The sequence below is a fragment of the Equus quagga genome, unplaced genomic scaffold (genome assembly GCF_021613505.1).
Source record: "Equus quagga isolate Etosha38 unplaced genomic scaffold, UCLA_HA_Equagga_1.0 146_RagTag, whole genome shotgun sequence".
NCBI classification, from domain to species: Eukaryota; Metazoa; Chordata; class Mammalia; order Perissodactyla; family Equidae; genus Equus; species Equus quagga.
In genome coordinates, this window is record NW_025796728.1 from 7,577,099 (window position 1) to 7,591,111 (window position 14,013).

Below are 14,013 nucleotides of genomic sequence, written 5' to 3' on the forward strand. Positions count from 1 at the left end.
CTACATAGCAAACTATCCAAAACATGGCAGCTTATAAAGCAACAATAATTTGTTGTATTTCATGATTTTTTGGGTCAGAAAGTCAGGCAGGATTTGGCTAGGTGAAACTTCTACCTCACATCAATGAAGGTAGATGACTCAGTGTTATCTTGCTGGCAGTTGCACTGGTCTGAAGGGCCCAAGACAGCCTCACTTTCATGTCTAGTACCTTGGTGGAGATGGCTGGAAGGCTGGGTTCATCTGACACTGTCAACTATAGTACTTGGTACACTTAGGGTAGTAAGACGCCTTACATGGAGGCACAAGGCTCCAAGAGCAAGTGTTCCTATGAGCAACATGGCGGCTATATAACCCTTATGACCTAGCCTCAGAAATCACATAGTGTCAACTCACTGTACTCTATTGGTCAAAGAGTCACAGGACCACGTATTTCAAGAAGAGGGGACATAGACCCAACCTGTTGATGGTAAGTACATTATAGAATTTTTGGCCAGTTTTTAAAGCCACTACAGTATTATACCCCATTCTAAAAGAAGTACACTTGGAATTAACAGAAGGGTTGAGTAACTTGCCCTATGCCATGAAACTGTATTGACACCTGGAGAGGGGATCCATCAATCACACTCCAACGTAGGGACCCTTAAGGTATCTGCATTACTTATTTAATTAAGATACTATATCTTGAAGTCTTTTAATGTTCTTCAAAGAACTCTCAGAATATAAAAGAGAACTGTTTCCTATAGCCCATGTATTGCTTAGACTGATACTCCCACAAGTCTGAGCATCTAGTTTACAGTAGAGGGGAGATTTATCACTTTGCCAGAGCTAGCATATGGTTATGACACATTTTTAGGAGTTATACAAATGATTTGGGAAGATGTGTCTAAGTTGTGTCACATCAGCAAAGATTATGAGCCGTCCTAAAAGAAGACTGATTTAGAGGTAATGTGGCTAATGCAGATGCTGCTGAAAATTGCTTTGAATTTGCATATATGTGTCTTAAAAAGCTACCATAATCTGACTTTTCTGGAAACTGTTTAATTGACACATGTTGAATATTAGTTCATTTAATACATGCCCCTATGCCAAAGTGTGTGTGTGGTTTGTGTGTGTGTGTTTCTGGTGGGAGGTGAGGGTAAGGGCTGTTAGAGACAGTGTTAGCGTGTTATTTTGAACACATCACTTTGTATAAAAATGATCCTATCTGTGAGGAATTCTGGCAAGGGAAGTGACTTACAGGCAGAGTAGCAGCATGGCAGTGGCAAAAAAACGCAGAAGATGGTGGCAATGGGACTTACATTCCTGATGAGAAACCCATTGAAGAATTGAGGGGCACAGTAATGAGGCAGTGTGCTGTGGTAAACGAGGCATTAGAGCATCCTGCCGGCCGAGGCTGGAATCCCAGATCAGATACACAGTCAACTGAAATGTGAACCAATTGGCAAATGTATCTGAGCTCCAGTTTCCTTATATGCAAGGTGGAGATGTTGAGACCATAGTAGAGCATTGCTGCAGAAATTAAAGAGATTGCACCGAAAGGGCCTAGAAATGGGCTTGGCATTTTCTAGGTACTTAATAAATGCTGTTTGATGATGATGATTATTAAGAGACTGTAATTCTCAGTCTCCTCTGATCAACTGTAAGTTCCATGAATGGAAGAAACATATACGTGGAATTCCCTGCTATATCAAGGACATCCAGCACAGGGCAGGGCACATATTAAGAACCTCATAAGTATTTTGATACATAGTGCATGCATGCATGAATGAATAATTGGTACAGAGGTGGACAACAGCAAAAAATAACGTGGTTAGGGAAGGCTGTCGCAGCCTCCCCAAATGAATAAGAACATGAGCTTTGCAAAGAGACCTGACTTTGAATATTAGCTGTGTCTCTCAGTAGCTGCGGGCTGCTGTGAGGATCATAACACCTCCCTCATGGGCTGCTGTGGTGATGAGATGCAGTACTGTACGTAAAGTGCCCTGCACAGCGCATGCACAGAGTGCACCCTCCAGCATTAACTGTTGCCATTGTTAGTGTTTGTAATAATCTAGGTTGACGGACTCTTTCCCATTCTTTGGGTGTCTTCCTCACTAACTGTGAGTTCAGTGCATTTATGCATATAACCAATTAGAACAGGAATTTGATGAGCCTGTTAGCCTTCATGTGCATTCTGCAGACCTGCAAATTTGTGCTTTTTGTTTTTTTCTGCTTTAAATGTTTTGGCTGTAGGTTCGTGCTAATTCTATTGATTGTTGTAATGTTACAGCTAATGTTTCTTTAACTTTGTAAAGATACTTAGCACCACAGTAGATTGGATATAAGGCCTCACACCCCAATTATCAAAGCATGCTATTTTAATCCAAAAAAAAATGATTCATACTTTTTTCCACCTCCCGAAGCAGTTGACGTATGCTTATTTGATTTAATGTTATTCTTTGTTCTCTATAATGGCTTGTCTCTATTAATTATACACTAAGCACATTTCCCCCAAAATTAATAACCAACTGTAGCACTTTGGTATTTTCATCACAAAATGTCAAGCCCACAATTGATTCTGTAATTCAAGGAAATGGTTGCATAGTCCTCGGAGCTCTGTAATGAAATGTGTTTGCTGTATTTCTTATTACACCAAAACTTGACTTTTCCCCTTGTCTTTCTTTTTAAATTACAAAAGCAATACATGCTCTGGTCTTCACATTGATTGCTGAAGCAAAGGGAGATGTTCTCTCATAGTATTGTATTTCTTAAATGCACTCTATAGATTTTAAGAGTTTCATTCAAATAAGTCTGATTCAATCAATATCCAGTCTCTTTTCCTTCCTTAATAAAAAAATAATACTGCAATACTATCTTAAAGGAATATTGCAGGGAATCTTTTGTCTATGAATTTTCTGAAAATAAGCACCTGAATAGGATATTTACGAAAGAAAAGTGTAAGTGGTCGACAAACAAGAAACAATGTTCACCTTTGTACTGTAGGGGAGGAAAGATTCTTTTTCCTATTACCCTCCTAGGTTCTCCAGCTGAGGCTCTATAATTGGACCAACAAAAGACAGATTAATAGAAGAAAAGCACAAATTTATCTATTATAAATTTTACATGACATGGAAGCCTTCATAAGGAAATGAAGGCTGGAAGAAATGGTTAAACCTGAGCATTTTTATACTAGGTTTGATGAAGAAAGTTGTGGAGAAATGTGATAGAACAAAGGGGTGTGAGTTAAGGGTAATAAACCAGGGAAAACTTAACAAGTCTATTTGTTTGGATTCCTCCAGGCTCCCTCATCTTTGCAGAAAAGGATGTTCATTTTTCTCCCATATAAGGAGGGCACCTCTCACAAGAGGGTCTCATGACCCGCTCAGGGGGCAAAGGGGAGGTCAGAGAGACCTTCTAGTACCTGCCATTTTCTCAAATTCCTTCTGCTTAAAATAATCCATATGCCATATTTTGGAGTAGTGTGTTCTGAACCCCATCACTACCAAATAAATAATATAACCAGCATCTATCTAGCACCCACTGTATACAAGATCTATTCTGAGAGACTTGTGTATATTGATTCATTTAATTCTCACAACATCCTATAAACAGATACCACTAAAATTCAAACACAAGCAACTAGAGGCCATGCTATAGTCTAAAACACTATGCTCAGGAGAATGCAAATATAGCAATATGAAAAACTAAATTTCACCTATTGGATTGACTGAAGATTTCTGCTTATGATATTACTCAATATGGATAAAAATGTAGTAAAACAAGCTTCCCACAAAGTGACGTGAAAATATAGACTGGCACATTCTTTCTAAAAACTAATTAGGAACCTCAACAAGCTCATGCCCTTTAATCCATTAATGATACTTCTAGAAATCTATCCTTAAGAGACAGAGATGAAAATTCCACAGTGATTCCGGGGGTCTTGGAATCAGGCTGCTTGGATTGGATTCTAGCTCTACCCACTGCCAGTTGGGTGGTCTCAGGAAGTTAGCTACTTTCTCTGTGACTCAGTTTCCTCAACTATAAAATGAGTGTCATAATAGTACCCATCTCTAAGGCCTACTGGAAGGATTCATATCCTTAATGCGTATAAAGTTGGTTTATATAGTCAGTGCTATATAAATGCTATCTATTACGAACCAAGGTATACACTGCAGCATTATTTATAACAGAAAAAAGTCATGAACACCTATATGCCAAAAAATTTATAGTTAAATACATTGGCCATTTAAACATATTTCCAAATATTTATTGAGAAAATAAGAAAACATTTATGAAATAGTCTTACATGCAAAAAAAAGGAAACAAAATTTTATAGAGGGTAAATTCTCAATTACGTGCATAGATCTATTTGTCTGTTTATATGCATAAAGAATTTTAAATGCACCAAAATTTTTAAATACTGGAAATTTTGTTGTGGTTTGACATAGATATATGTCTATTTCTTTTTTCTTCTACAGCTTTGCCAATATTCTTGATACTGTAAAATTAGTGCATGTAACTAAGAGCTCATTTCTCTACCTACAAATTATAAAGTGAATTTGCATAAATCTTTGAGCCAAACTTTCTGAGACTTTTCACTACACACATCATCACACCACCATCTTTGTAGGATAATGTGCAATCATTTCCCTTCTTCCCTGAAGGTACAAAGAACTTTGGGGGAGGCAGACCAATCAGGCACTTTAGACAGAGCCAACTTTTAGATTCCTCTATGGTTTAGGCATAAAATCTGCGAGACAAAGACACAGCAGAGCACTATCCCTCATGTGGCTCAGGAAGCCATTTTGGTTTGTACTACAAACTGAAAGAGGAAAAAAGAAAGCAGTGTAACGAGCAAAATTGACAATGCATTGATAAGAAAAAATAGTCAATGTATTAGTGGAGTTTGAATTCAACTTTTAAAAAATTTATGTGCTTAAGGATTTAATAGAGTAGAGTAAATGTGAAGGATAGAAGGCAGTGAAGGACAGTGTCATTCATTAAATATTCACTTTATAACTCAGATTTCAGGACATATCATGAAATTTTAATGTGTTCTCATAACAACCACTTGAATTTGACAACATTTTAGCTCTCATCTCAAGAAGGGTTGTTATGAAAAACTTAAATTATAAAATTTTCCTTCAATTTTTTGCAGAGGCATTTAAGTTTCAATCTGGCCACTTGTGTTTTACAATATTACTAACAACATTCTGTAAATATCTTTCCAAGTTTTATATTAAGAGGCAGACTACAAATTTTGAAAGGCGAATAAACCTGCAAAATATAACTAGGCTGTCAGGAAAAAAAAATCGTTGGCAGCATATACAGGAAATGCATTTTGCAATCAACCTGGGTCTCATCAAGGTGCTGTTTGCTATACAAATACTGATGAAGTAGAAATCTAAGAGGTGATTGGGGTTATTTACTAAGTAATCATCCAGTGTTCTGTGGTTGAGCAGTGGCATTAACTAGAGTTAATAGAAAAGGAATTTAAACAATTCCACACACACACACAGACACACATGCTTATTTTATCTACAGATGATGAAAAAAGAAAATACTGCTTTCACTTATTTAACGTATCCTGCAAGGCAACAAAAAAAATAAATAGTTGGGCAATTGGTTTCTGTTTGTCTTTAGAACTTTATTAAGAGCAGAGAGCCAAGGACACGAAAAATCTGATTACTCTGTCTTGCTCATAGAGATGGAAAGAAGACATCCATGATTTACAGAAAGAAGCCTGCATGAGTTTAGTGAACAAAAAGAGGAGTGGTAGTGGGAATGTCCCCTCACCTAGAGCTGCAATGAAAGCTGGAATGGGAGAAAAAAAGGAAAGGACAACCGCCCAATTGGCCAGGTGCTTGGTGGCAAAGTTGTCCTACGTTACTCCAATAAATCCACCTCTGTCCAGCATCTGGTCACCAGATCTGTATAGACTAAAATAGCTGAATTTTTAAAAGCATCACTCATAAGTTTTTCTTTTAATAATAGTGATATATTAAAGAGAATAAAAATGAACTCTAATTCCCAAAACAGAGAAAAGCTATTGTTGATCTCCTATACTTCCTCCTAGTCCTTTTTCTATGCACAAACCCTTTGATAGACAATACGCTACCTCAATGTGCTAGGTAGCCTCCAGGTTTATGCCACAATTTTTTTAAAATTTAGTGCATTCATTCGATAATTAAGTGTGTGACCTTTGGAATGAGACAAACCTGGATTAAAATCCAATTGTTTGGAGCAAAATACTTAAACTCTCCATGGTTTACTTTCCTCAGTCATAAAATGCAGAAAATAATATCTTCTTGGGCTCAAGATTCGGTAGAGTTGGTGAAACAACGTACGTAAAGCACAGCATATAGGATAGATCATATATTAAGCTCTAAATTAATAGTCATTTTTATTTCGTATATGTTTTTAAATTAGCAATGTATACAACTTGGACGTTAATTTGCACCAAGTTCATCTTTGGAAACCTGGACTCTAGTACTCCCAGTGTATATCCTGACCAAGGATTGCTGACACACATTTCCTCAGCATTTCCGGGGCCAGTAGTTGACAAAGGGAGAAACTTAGTCCCAAATCAATTACCACGATTGGAAAATAATGTAAAAACTCCCATCATTTTAAATACAGATACCTAACAAATAAATCTTTATTTGCAGATGCCTTATTTAGCATTGTAGAGGAGGAAGAACTATTCCTCTACCCTCTAGGATCTTCTGGCTGGACTAAGAATTAAACTGACATGAGACAGAATAACAGGAGAAAAATCAAACAAATTTAATATCATGCATACATGGGAGAAACCCAGGAAAACTGAGTAGCTCACCAAAATGGCCAAAGCTACCACCTTAAATATCACCTTCAGCTAAAGACAAAGGAGGTTGTTGGGAGTAGTGGTTTGGGACTTCAAAGGGGAGGAAGGCAATTCAAATGGAGATGGAAAAGCAAATGCTAGGTAAACAAATGTTTGCTGGGCCATGGCCTTGCTCGGTGCCTTCCTATCTATCACACCTAGAGTTATCTATGGTGATAGCTCCTTCCTAGACAGGACTTCTATCTTAAATTCTTTTAGGCAGTTAGGGTTCAACCAAAGTTTCTTTCTGAGTCTTTTGTTCTTAAAAACAATCAAGCCAAACAGACACATTTTGGGGTGGCAAATTCTGATCCCCTACAGTATGACCTACAGAGATGCAGGTTTGACATGGTGACTAGAGTACCTAGGTTTGAATCTCATTTTATGTCCTACTAGATGTATGCCCTTAGGGCAATCACTTTACTTCATTTGGTCTCAGTTTACTCATCTGTAAAATAATAAGTAAAGCTTAGAACAATGTCTGGCACTAGGTAATTTGTAAGAATGTCAGCATCATACAGAGCTTTGTGGGATTCACATTCAGAGAAGCATTGATTTAAAGATTGTCTTAGTACCCCCATGAGACTGAAATCTAGGTCTACGAAGACGGCTTTCTGTATTTCCACTCTGCCATCCATAGCCTGCCTGTGATATTTCCTCTCTTGCTCACTATGCAGATGGCTGCAGAGATTCCAGATACCCCAAAGAGATGTAATAATATTCAGTAAGGAGAGAAACAATTCTCCCCATGAGCATCTTTTTATTAGCAAAGAAAACCTTTGCCAAAAGTTCTCACCAGACTGTCCCTCCGATCCCATTGGCCAGGACTGAGTCTCATATTTGTGCCTAAACTAGTCACTAGCAGAGGGAATGATGCCACCAAGAGTGACCCAGACTAATAATGGCTCATTCTTAGGCACATGGGAGAGTGGAAAACTTGAACAAATTTGGGGCAGAGGGGAGCCTTCTAAGAAAAAGAAGTAGGGGACAGGGGAAGGAGGCAGAGAATGGCTGTTAAAGGCAACCCACAAAACCTGCCACCAAATTATTTCTCAGTAATAACATACTATGTACCAGACACTTGGTTTGTTTGGATTATAATTCTCATAACCCAGTCCAGCCTGGCTCTTGTCCCCATCACTCCCATGGAAGGGCTCTTGTTTTGAGTCACTGTGCACAAATCTAAAGGCACTCCTCTATCCTTCCATTTACCTCTCAGTAGCAACAAATACAATTAACCCCTTCCTAGACATACAACGTTTTCTTGTGTTTTTCCATCTGTAAGCTACTCCTTTTCAAACTTTGAGCAGATTCCTTCCTTTCAATCTGGCATCTAAATGTTGGAGTGCCCTAGGACTCATCCTGGACCCTCTCCTGTTCTATGTTCATTCTTTCTTCCTGAGTTGTCTCTTCCAATCCTATGGCTTTAAACATCAGAAATATAATGGTTCACAAACATATGTCTCCAGTCCAGAACTCTGCCCTGAGTTCCAACTTGCACATTCTACTTCTTATTCTTGGATACCTCTTTGATATCTCTACTTGGATCCTAAAATACAACTTAAACTTCATATCAAAAACAGAACTCTTAATTTCTTTGCCCAAACCAGTTTCTTCTGAAGTCTTGCCCCATATGAGTGATTCTTCATATCAAACCAAAAACCTAGGAACTATCCTAGAGCTCTCCCTTTCTTGAACCCCTTACATTCAATCTGTCAGCAAGTTTTATCATTCCTACCTCCAAAGTATGTTTCGAGTCCATCTATTTATCTCCATTTCCATTGTTACTTCCCAAGTCCCAGCCACCATCATCTCTTACCTAGCATAGAGAAATAGCTTCCTAACTGTTCTTCCTGTTATCATTCTTAACATCTGTCTTATAGTCCATTTGCTACACAGCAGTTAGCTCTTCAAAATACAAATCAAACCATGTCATTACACTTCTTAAAACTCTTCAGTGATTTCCATCGCACTTCAAGACTATCCAAATCCTTACTATGGCTGAAATGCATTATACGAGCTGACCCCTGCCTTCTTCTAGGACCAGTCATCCGTTTGTCTTTAAAACACTCTTGGCTCTATCCTACCTCAGGGCCTTTGCATTTTCTACTCCCTCTGCATAAAATCTCTTGCCCTGATCCCTCACAAGGCTAGTGCCGTATTACCATTCAAGTCACCCTCAATTCATGTTCTCAGGGGAGCCTTCCCTGATCGCTCTGTCTGATGGAAGACTGCCCCTATCAGCCAAGGCATTCTTAGAACCTTATCCTGTTGGATATCCTGTATAACAGTTAAGACTGTCACAACTGGTTTATTTAATTTTTTATTTTCTGTCTTCCCCAGTTAGAAGGCAAGCTTCACAAGGATAGGGACTTTGTGTATTTTATTCAACACTGTATCCTAACATTTAGAATAGTGCCTAGTATAGAGTAGCTACTCAATAAATATTTCTGGAGTGAATAAATGATACCCTAGAAGGTAAATATTTTTATCCCCAATATACAGCCTTTGAAACTGAGAATCAAAGAGGTTAAAAAAATTTTGTCCAAGGTCACCCAGCTTCTTGCAGGCAAATCTATATTTCAACACTACGAGTGTCCAATTTAGCCTGTGTTCTTTCCACTACACCACCGAGAATTTAAATAACTTGTTGAGAACCAATATTAACATTCTTTTCTAACTACTGTTCCATTTTCTTAATGTGATCAAAGTTTAAATATTGCTCAATTGGTAGCAACAGTTAATAATACAAGCAGATAAGAGTAGGATCTGGAACGCTGAGGTTAATGAACCTGCTGAGATAAGAATTCCAAGACTTGTGACTTCAATCAAATGTTATCACTGAGTAAAGAAAGATGAAATGGAATGGTATTGTACACTGAGGATCAGAAAAGGTATGTGAAACTTTATAAAAACACTAAAAAGGTACTATGAAATTTTAGGTTTTTTAAACCAGAAGTCCCAGCTTGAACCCAAATTATTGGAATGTATTTTTTTAATAAATCATATTTTGATTTTATAAAGCAAATTCTTTATCTCCTTGTGTCCATAAGGCTTCCTTTTATTCCTTCCAAAACTGGAGAGCTCGTTACGAAAAGTCTAGTCCACTAAAACGTCTGTTTACTGAGCATATTCGCTGCAGCTGAGAGCTGTGACTGCTCTGGGACCAAAAAGCCTATTGTGATTTATGATCCTTTAAAGTCTTAAAAAGAAAAGTCAGTAAAACTCAGTGCAAATCCGAGAGTCTGGAAGCACATCCAGTGCTGCCTTTAAGATCAGAAAGAACCTTTGGGAAAACTAAAATCCACTAGCAGCCTGCACACATCAGAAGGAAGCTAATAATGTGGGGATGTCCTGCTAGTCAACGGTCCTCTGGGTTTCCTTAAATTATTCCAAAAAATATTACTGTCAGTCACTCGGTGGGGCTCTAGGGAGCCACATGATCGCACTGGTTCTGCTACAGTGATTGATTCAAACGTAGGTTTCATGGATAGCAAAATGCTTACGATGGTGTGAAGCTCTAGTTCAAAATGAAAAGAAGGTCGGAATTTTATTTGCCACAATGCATCACACATTATCCCCTGGACATCTCCAAACATTTGACGAGACAGAGCTGAGTTTTCTAAACATCCAGCTTTATAAACATCCTACATCTCCCTTTGCTGTCATCAGGTTTTAACACCCAAAGGAAAAGTGCTTTCTCCTGGGACACGAAGCCCCCACGCCCTGAACGGCAGTCTGCAGGGTTGTAGCTGCAGTACTCATAAACCACCATGTGGGGGACAAGCCGCTCTGTCACCTGAGCCCTGTGACGGCTACAGCAAAGCCCTCTGATCAGATATTTCCCTTCAATATTAAAAATACAAATCTCAAAATGTAACTGCAAAGTCTCAGGGCTGTGTTTAAATACACACACAAATGGATATTTATACCTGGAAGGCTTTCAGCCCAGAATACTGGAGAAAAGTCCCCAAGGGCCACCTACCCAACAGGCTTCGACTACTTCTTTCATTTTGCCTGTTCTTTCTTCTGATCTAGAAAATGGAGTTGCTTCCAGGGAACTCAGAACAAAGGAAGGGCCTCACCTCTGGAGGACCACGCTACATTTTACACATTAATGGACTCAGGGATGTCTGACAAGCTCAGATCTTTCAGGAGATCAGGTTGGAAAAGATATTAGTGACTCAAGTACTTCTGCATACTAAACAAATGAGCCTCACAATTTTTTCACATTCACTTTAAAGCAACGTTTTTTTTCTTTTTCTTATTCCTTCCTTTTTGTTGTTAACGTTAAAAGGGAAGTGTCAAGCACGTCTAGATGAATTGCACAGTGCAGCTCCCATTTCTCCACTCTCTCTGGGTCCCTGCCTCCCTCTTTATTCACCTTGACATGAGAACCTTTATTCTTGCCAAAAGAGGCAGTTGAGGGGGAAATGTTAATTTATTTGTGTGTCATCACTCTGAAAACTAAAAAAATGGAACCAAATTATCCAAGGAACATTGTAGGATAAAAATGTATCACTATAAATTTACCTGTCCAGATAAAACTTTGAACTACTTTTTTTCACTTGTCTTCAGAAAATAGCCAAAGGTTATATTCTGTCATAACAGGCCTTTAATGTTAGAAAGGCACCCTTAAGCCATGAACACAACCACATACATTTACACACAAGCACATACACATACGCAACCCCCCCCCCCCAACACACACACGCGGAGGTCATTCATGGAAAGCTTAAAAAGAAAACCAAAAGTCAAGATAGATCAGGCCCCAGTTGATACCATGGTCAAATATCAGGGATCATGTGCTTGTAAGAACAGAATCATCCCCAGAATTTAGGAACAAGGCTAGCCTTATAAACAAAAGGCCCAGTGTCAGGCAAGCCAATGGCATTTTCTCCTATGTCAATCACCAATCAATTTCAGCGATGCTGTGAACAGCTTCTGGAAATTTGTAACAAGTGTTCATAGCTGATCTGGCAAACAGAGCCTAGCCCAGAGCAAGAAGCGCATACCTCAGGTGGGAACAGTAGCAAGATTTACTTCACAAGTCTGTGGGAGAATTAAACAAGATAAACCATGTGAGGGGCCTCCATACAATACGCCATCAACAAAGCTTAGCTAGCATGATCTTCATCTTTATCATTATTAACAATATTATCACTAATATTATTAATATCATTGATGTAATTCTCTCTATTACAAGGAAGAAAGCAACTTTCTCCCTGGTAAAGGCCAATGATGTCCTAAGCATCAGAGGACTTCGGTGAATCTGTTAGTACCTTTCTCTCCATTATTTTCAACCTCTTTCCTTCTTTACTAGATTTTCCGGAAGGATTTAATCATGTTTCACTAATGTGCCTTCTTTTACAAAAGCCCTCCTGATTTCACATCTTCTTCTAGTTAACTGCTTTTGCCCTTCTTGCTTGAAAAAAGTCTCGAAACAGCTGTCTGCACATGAGGTCTTCATTTCAACCCACCCCGTAATGGCTTCAACCCCTACAGTTACCACCATTTTCGCCAACTCCAATGGACACTTTTCAATCCTCACACAACTAGAACTTTTAGACACATTCAATTTAGTTTACTATCCACTTCTTGAAACATGGTGGGGTTTTTCCCTCTTTATAACATATTCTCCTGTTTTTTGCAAATATTAGATTTCCTCTTTGTTTAGTCTCCGGGCCTCTTGGGTTCTCATTTGCATTCTCCCCATCAGTGATCATGTGCAACCCCGTGGATCTTCATGTCTCCAGCCAGAATCTCTTGCTGCATATAAGCAACTATCTCCTTGACTTATCCCCTTGCAGTCTTCCAGGCATCTAGATTTACCATGTCTAAAATGAACTCCTCATATTTACACACATGCACCCAAATATTCTCCCCCTCAAGTCATTGCCTTTCTATAAATCACATATCCCCCTACTTGCTTGTTCAAATGAATGTATGGCACCTCCCATCCCCCTTATCCCTACATGTAATCCATTGCCTGTTCCTGTGAATTGTCCCTCTAAAATGGTGGTTCTCAATTGGGGGAGATTTTGCCCTCCAAGGGATATTTGGATACCTGCCCTTTCCGAAGACATTTTTGGTTTTCACAATGGTGGGGAAGGGGAGGAAGAGACAAGGGACAGGCATCGGAAATGCCACTAACAGATAACAGAGGAAGAGGCTAAGGATGCTGCCAAATATCACAATGAACAAAAAAACTCACAACAAAGAATTGCCTGGCCCAAAATGTCAAAAGGGTTAAGGTTTACAATTCTGCCCTTAAGTATGTTGTGAATGTGTCCAGTTCTCTCACTCTCCATTGCCAGCACCCTGGTCCAACTCAGGGGCCTCCCTGTTTTTTTCCTCCCATGGTGTCCTAAGCAGTCTCTCATCTCCTTCACTCCTGCCCCCCACCCCCTCATCTATTCCTCCACACAGCAGCCAGAGTAATCTTTGTAAAATGTAAATCTGATCCCGTTAAAACCCCACCACCACCGTAACATCCTTCAATGGTTTCCCCATTGTACCCAAAATAACAGCCAAACTTCTAATCAAGTTCTCGGCCTTGCCCACTTTCCAGCTTCACTTCTCACATCACTCAGTCTGTCTGAGGTAAACTGCTTCTTTCCCTTCCTTAACGCTCCAGGCCATCTGCCTCCTCAGGGCCTTTGCCCAGAATTTTCTTCCTCACACAGGGCTTGTCCAAGCCTTACTCAACCTTTACATACTCATATAAATATCACTTTACAAAGCCTTTCCTCTAAAGCTCCATGATTCTCTCCGATAGCACTCTTTCTCTCCATTCATCATACTTGGGACAACTTATAATTATAGATTTGTGAGTTTATTGCTTAGTGTCTGTCTCCTCAAACAGACAATAAGTGCTTTGAGGTCAAGGAGGAGGAGAACTGGAGGAACTGAAAAAATCTGGGAACCTGGAACATGTAGTCTGAGGAGCCCAAACTTGAGGATGGAGGGATCAAAGGGATCTTCACTGATTTCCTTCACACTTTTGTTAGGGATCATGCTATTTTCAGTGACTTCCTAAGCTTCAGCATGGGACAGTAGCACATATCCCAAGGACTTCTGACAGTGGAGGTTCATTTGGGATATCTCCGACCTCATCCACATCTTTCCATCTCTGTTTTAAGTAGCCTCAGCTTCACACTCCTACCACAGTG